Raw genomic sequence first — 7,183 nt, forward strand, 5'->3', positions numbered from 1 at the left:
CCTAGGTACGAGGGACACCTCGGCATTCTCCTCGAGTCTTGGCATGGCAATTGGGACGCGTCTCCACGTGAGGCGGGAGACCCAGGGTCCCTTCCCACGTGCCACAGAGATCCTGGGACTCCTATCCATTTTCAAGAGGAGTCAGGCATCGTCTCCTTTGGAAGCATTGAACTCCCCAACCTCTCGAGTTTTCAAAGGATGTGAGGTCTCCGGTCGCGATGAGGCGGAGGACTAGGTCTTTCTCTGTGGTCTCCACAGGGGATTCAGACATCCCTTCGTCTTGGGAGACGAAAGACGAGCCTGCATTCAATTCACTGCAGGGATATCCGGCCATACTACGAGTCAGAGCATCTCGGTGTCCATTCCACTTGAGGCCACAAACTCAGGGTCCCTCTCACATACCTGTAGCTGAGAGAAGCCTCCTCTTGAGGTGCTTGTGGAAAGTTGGTATTCCTCTTGAGGCGAAGCCAGGGACGAAGCTCTCATCTCGAGTTGATTTGGGGTCCACGGAGCCCTTTCGTGTTGCTCCAGTGACCTCAGGATCCCTCTAGACTTGAGACAGTGATCTTGGGTTTTCTCTGGAGTGCCATCAAGGAAATCAAGGCTCCTTTCACGTTTGATGTGGAACACGGAATTGCTCTACACGCAGTGCAGGGGAATCGGGCCTCATCTCGCGGCGAGGGGGAAGTCTCATGGTTTTTCTCGAGTTGCGGCCGGAACCTGGGGTATATTCTCGAGTTACGACGGGGAGGGCCCTTCCAGACACGTGTTTGTTCAGCGACGCCAGGACTTCTGCCTAGGTGCGAGGGACACCTCGGGATTCTCCTCGAGTCTTGGCATGGCAATTGGGACGCGTCTCCACGTGAGGCGGGAGACCCAGGGTCCCTTTCCACGTGCCACAGGGATCTTGGGACTCCTATCCACTTTCAAGAGGAGTCAGGCATCGTCTCCTTTGGAAGCACTGATCTCCGCGGACCTCTCGAGTTTTCAAAGGATGTGAGGCCTCCGTCAGCGATGAGGTGGAGAACTAGGTCTTTCTCTCTGGTCTCCACAGGGGATGCAGACATCCCTTCGTCTTGGAGATGCAAGACGAGCCTGCATTCAATTCAGTGCAGGGATATCCGGCCTTACTTCGAGTCAGAGCATCTCGGTGTCCATTCCACTTGAGGCCACAAACTCAGGGTCCCTCTCACATACCTGTAGCTGAGAGAAGCCTCCTCTTGAGGTGCTTGTGGAAAGTTGGTATTCCTCTTGAGTCGAAGCCAGGGACTAAGCTCTCATCTCGAGTAGATTTGGGTTACACGAAGCCCTTTCGTGTTGCTCCAGTGACCTCAGGATCCCTCTAGACTTGAGTCAGTGATCTTGGGTTTTCTCTGCAGTGCCATCAAGGAAATCAAGGCTCCTTTCACGTGTCATGTGGAACACGGAATTGCTCTGCACGCAATGCAGGGGAATCAGGCCTCATCTCGCGGCGAGGGGGAAGTCTCATGGTTTTTCTCGAGTTGCGGCCGGAACCTGGGGTATATTCTCGAGTTACGACGGGGAGGGCCCTTCCAGACACGTGTTTGTTCAGCGACGCCAGGACTCCTGCCTAGGTGCGAGGGACACCTCGGGATTCTCCTCGAGTCTTGGCATGGCAATTGGGACGCGTCTCCAAATGAGGGGGGAGACCCAGTGTCCCTTTCCTCGTGCCACAGGGATCCAGGGACTCCTATCCATTTTCAAGAGGAGTCAGTCATCGTCACCTTTGGAAGCATTGATCTCTGCGGACATCTCTAGTTTTCAAAGGATGTGAGGCCTCCGGTCTTGAAGAGGTGGAGGACTAGGTCTTTCTCTGTGGTCTCCACAGGGGATTCAAACATCCCTTCGTCTTGGGAGATGCAAGACGAGCCTGCATTCAATTCACTGCAGGGATATCCGGCCTTACTTCGAGTCAGAGCATCTCGGTGTCCATTCCACTTGAGGTCACAAAATCAGGGTCCCTCTCACATACCTGTAGCTGAGAGAAGCCTCCTCTTGAGGTGCTTGTGGAAAGTTCGTATTCCCCTTGAGTCGAAGCCAGGGACTAAGCTCTCATCTCGAGTTGATTTCGGGTCCATGGATCCTTTTCGTGTTGCTCCAGTGACCTCAGGATCCCTCTAGACTTGAGCCAGTGATCTTGGGTTTTCTCTGGAGTGCCATCAAGGAAATCAAGGCTCCTTTCACGTTTGATGTGGAACACAGAATTGCTCTGCACGCAGTGCAGGGGATTCGGGCCTCATCTCTCGGCGAGGTGGAAGTCTCATGGTTTTTCTCGAATTGCGGACGGACCCTAGGGTATATTCTCGAGTTACGACGGGGAGGGCCCTTCCAGACACGTGTTTGTTCAATGACGTCAGGACTCCTGCCTAGGTACGAGGGACACCTCGGCATTCTCCTCGAGTCTTGGCATGGCAATTGGGACGCGTCTCCACGTGAGGCGGGAGACCCAGGGTCCCTTCCCACGTGCCACAGAGATCCTGGGACTCCTATCCATTTTCAAGAGGAGTCAGGCATCGTCTCCTTTGGAAGCATTGAACTCCCCAACCTCTCGAGTTTTCAAAGGATGTGAGGTCTCCGGTCGCGATGAGGCGGAGGGCTAGGTCTTTCTCTGTGGTCTCCACAGGGGATTCAGACATCCCTTCGTCTTGGGAGACGAAAGACGAGCCTGCATTCAATTCACTTTAGGGATATCCGGCCATACTACGAGTCAGAGCATCTCGGTGTCCATTCCACTTGAGGCCACAAACTCAGGGGCCCTCTCACATACCTGTAGCTGAGAGAAGCCTCCTCTTGAGGTGCTTGTGGAAAGTTGGTATTCCTCTTGAGGCGAAGCCAGGGACGAAGCTCTCATCTCGAGTTGATTTGGGGTCCACGGAGCCCTTTCGTGTTGCTCCAGTGACCTCAGGATCCCTCTAGACTTGAGACAGTGATCTTGGGTTTTCTCTGGAGTGCCATCAAGGAAATCAAGGCTCCTTTCACGTTTGATGTGGAACACGGAATTGCTCTACACGCAGTGCAGGGGAATCGGGCCTCATCTCGCGGCGAGCTGGAAGTCTCATGGTTTTTCTCGAGTTGCGGCCGGAACCTGGGGTATATTCTCGAGTTACGACGGGGAGGGCCCTTCCAGACACGTGTTTGTTCAGCGACGCCAGGACTTCTGCCTAGGTGCGAGGGACACCTCGGGATTCTCCTCGAGTCTTGGCATGGCAATTGGGACGCGTCTCCACGTGAGGCGGGAGACCCAGGGTCCCTTTCCACGTGCCACAGGGATCTTGGGACTCCTATCCACTTTCAAGAGGAGTCAGGCATCGTCTCCTTTGGAAGCACTGATCTCCGCGGACCTCTCGAGTCTTCAAAGGATGTGAGGCATCCGGTCGCGAGAAGGCAGAGTATTAGGTCTTTCTCTGTGGTCTCCACAGGGGATTCAGACAACCCTTCGTCTTGGGAGATGCAAGACGAGCCTGCATTCAATTCACTGCAGGGATATCCGGCCTTACTTCGAGTCAGAGCATCTCGGTGTCCATTCCACTTGAGGCCACAAACTCAGGGTCCCTCTCACATACCTGTAGCTGAGAGAAGCCTCCTCTTGAGGTGATTGTGGAAAGTTGGTATTCCCCTTGAGTCGAAGCCAAGGACTAAGCTCTCATCTCGAGTTGACTTGGGGTCCACGGAGCCCTTTCGTGTTGCTCCAGTGCCCTCAGGATCCCTCTAGACTTGAGCCAGTGATCTTGGGTTTTCTCTGGAGTGCCATCAAGGATATCAAGGCTCCTTTCACGTTTGATGTGGAACACGGAATTGCTCTGCACGCAGTGCAGGGGATTCGGGCCTCATCTCTCGGCGAGGGGGAAGTCTCATGGTTTTTCTCGAGTTGCGGCCGGAACCTGGGGTATATTCTCGAGTTACGACGGGGAGGGCCCTTCCAGACACGTGTTTGTTCAGCGACGTCAGGACTCCTGCCTAGGTGCGAGGGACACCTCGGGATTCTCCTCGAGTCTTGGCATGGCAATTGGGACACCTCTCCACGTGAGGCGGGAGACCCAGTGTCCCTTTCCACGTGCCACAGGGATCCTGGGACTCCGATCCATTTTCAAGAGGAGTCAGGCATCGTCTCCTTTGGAAGCACTGATCTCCGCGGACCTCTCGAGTCTTCAAAGGATGTGAGGCCTCCGGTCGCGAGGAGGCAGAGTATTAGGTCTTTCTCTGTGGTCTCTACAGGGGATTCAGACAACCCTTCGTCTTGGGAGATGCAAGACGAGCCTGCATTCAATTCACTGCAGGGATATCCGGCCTTACTTCGAGTCAGAGCATCTCGGTGTCCATTCCACTTGAGGCCACAAACTCAGGGTCCCTCTCACATACCTGTAGCTGAGAGAAGCCTCCTCTTGAGGTGCTTGTGGAAAGGTGGTATTCCTCTTGAGTCGAAGCCAGGGACTAAGCTCTCATCTCGAGTTGATTTGGGGTCCACGGAGCCCTTTCTTGTATCTCCTGTGACCTGAGGATCCCTCTAGACTTGAGACAGTGATCTTGGCTTTTCTCTGGAGTGCCATCAAGGAAATCAAGGCTCCTTTCACGTTTGATGTGGAACACGGAATTGCTCTGCATGCAGTGCAGGGGAATCGGGCCTCATGTCGCGGCGAGGGGCAAGTCTCATGGTTTTTCTCGAGTTGCGGCCGGAACCTGGGGTATATTCTCGAGTTACGACGGGGAGGGCCCGTCCAGACACGTGTTTGTTCAGCAACGTCAGGACTCCTGCCTAGATGCGAGGGATACCTCGGGATTCTCCTCTAGTCTTGGCATGGCAATTGGGACGCGTCTCCACGTGAGGCGGGAGACCAAGGGCCCCTTTCCACGTGCCACAGGGATCCTGGGACTCCTATCCACTTTCAAGAGGAGTCAGGCATCGACTCCATTGGAAGTATTGATCTCCGCGGACCTCTCCAGTTTCAAAGGATGTGAGGCCTCCGGTCGCTATGAGGCAGAGGACTAGGTCTTTCTCTGTGGTCTCCACAGGGGATTCAGACAACCCTTCGTCTTGGGAGGTGCAAGACGAGCCTGCATTAAATTCACTGCACGGATATCCGGCCTTACTTCGAGTCAGAGCATCTCCGTGTCCATTCCACTTGAGGCCACAAACTCAGGGTCCCTCTCACATACCTGTAGCTGTGAGAAGCCTCCTCTTGAGGTGCTTGTGGAAAGTTGGTATTCCTCTTGAGTTGAAGCCAGGGACTAAGCTCTCATCTCGAGTTGATTTGTGGTCCACGGAGCTCTTTCTTGTTGCTACAGTGACCTCAGGATCCCTCTAGACTTGAGACAGTGATCTTGGCTTTTCTTTGGAGTGCCATCAAGGAAATCAAGAATCTTTTCACGTTTGATGTGGAACACGGAATTGGTCTGCACGCAGTGCAGGGGAATCGGGCCTCATCTCAAGGCGAGGGGGAAGTCTCATGATGTTTCTCGAGTTGCGGCCGGAACCTGGGGTATATTCTCGAGTTACGACGGGGAGGGCCTTTCCAGACACGTGTTTGTTCTGCGATGTCAGGATTCCTGCCTAGGTGCGAGGGACACCTCGGCATTCTCCTCGAGTCTTGGCATGGCAATTAGGACAAGTCTCCACGTGAGGCGGGAGACCCAGGGTCCCGTTCCACGTGCCACAGGGATTCTTGGACTCCTATCCATTTTCAAGAGGAGTCAGGCATCGTCTCCTTTACAAGCATTGATCTCCGCGGACCTCTCGAGTTTTCAAAGGATGTGACGCCTCCGGTCGTGATGAGGCGGAGAACTAGGTCTTTCTCTGTGGTCTCCACAGTGGATTCAGACATCCCTTTGTCTTGCGACATGCAAGACGAGCCTGCATTCAATTCACTGCAGGGATGTCCGGCCTTACTTCGAGTCAGAGCATCTCGGTGTCCATTCTACTTGAGGCCACAAACACAGGTTCCCTCTCACATACCTTTAGCTGAGAGAAGCCTCCTCTTGAGGTGCTCGTGGAAAGTTGGTATTCCTCTTGAGTCGAAGCCAGGGACGAAGCTCTCATCTCGAGTTGATTTGGAGTCCACGGACCCCTTTCGTGTTGCTACAGTGACCTCAGGATCCCTCTCGACTTGAGACAGTGATTTTGGGGTTTCTCTGGAGTGCCATCAAGTAAATCAAGGCTCCTTTCACGTTTGATGTGGAACACGGAATTGCTCTGCACGCAGTGCAGGGGAATCGGGCCTCATCTTGCGGCGACTGGGAAGGCTCATGGTTTTTCTCGAGTTGCAGTCAGAACCTGGGGTATATTCTCGAGTTACGATGGGGAGGGCCCTTCCAGACACGTGTTTGTTCAGCGACGTCAGGACTCCTGCCTAGGTGCGAGGGACACCTCGGTATTCTCCTTGAGCCTTGGCCTGGCAATTGGGACGCGTCTCCAGTGAGGCGCAAGACCCAGGGTCCCTTTCCACGTGCCACAGGGATTCTGGGACTCCTATCCATTTTCAAGAGGAGTCAGGCATCGTCTCCTTAGGAAGCATTGATCTCCGCGGACCTCTCGAGTTTTCAAAGTATGTGAGGCCTATGGTCGCGATGAGGCGGAGATCTAGGTCTTTGTCTGTGGTGTCCACAGGGGATTCAGACATCCCTTCGTCTTGGGAGAACCACGACGAGCCTGCATTCAATTCACTGCAGGGATATCCGGCCTTACATTGAGTCAGAGCATCTCGGTGTCCATTCCACTTGAGGCCACAAACTCAGGGTCCCTCTCACATACCTGTAGCTGAGAGAAACCTCCTCTTGAGGAGCTTGTGGAAAGTTGGTATTCCTCTTGAGTCGAAGCCAGGGACGAAGCTCTCATCTCGAGTTGATTTGGGGTGCACGGAGCCCTTTCGTGTTGCTACAGTGACCTCAGGATCCCTCTAGACTTGAGACAGTGATCTTGGCTTTTCTTTGGAGTGCCATCAAGGAAATCAAGAATCCTTTCACGTTTGATGTGGAACACGGAATTGGTCTGCACGCAGTGCAGGAGAATCGGGCCACATCTGAAGGCGAGGGGGAAGTCTTATGGTTTTTCTCGAGTTGCGGCCGGAACCTGGGGTATATTCCTGAGTTACGACGGGGAGGGCCCTTCCAGACAAGTGTTTGTTCAGCGACGTCAGGACTAGTGCCTAGGTGCGAGGAACACCTCGGG

Source organism: Dama dama, unplaced genomic scaffold, assembly GCF_033118175.1.
Source record: "Dama dama isolate Ldn47 unplaced genomic scaffold, ASM3311817v1 ptg000096l, whole genome shotgun sequence".
Classification (NCBI taxonomy): domain Eukaryota; kingdom Metazoa; phylum Chordata; class Mammalia; order Artiodactyla; family Cervidae; genus Dama; species Dama dama.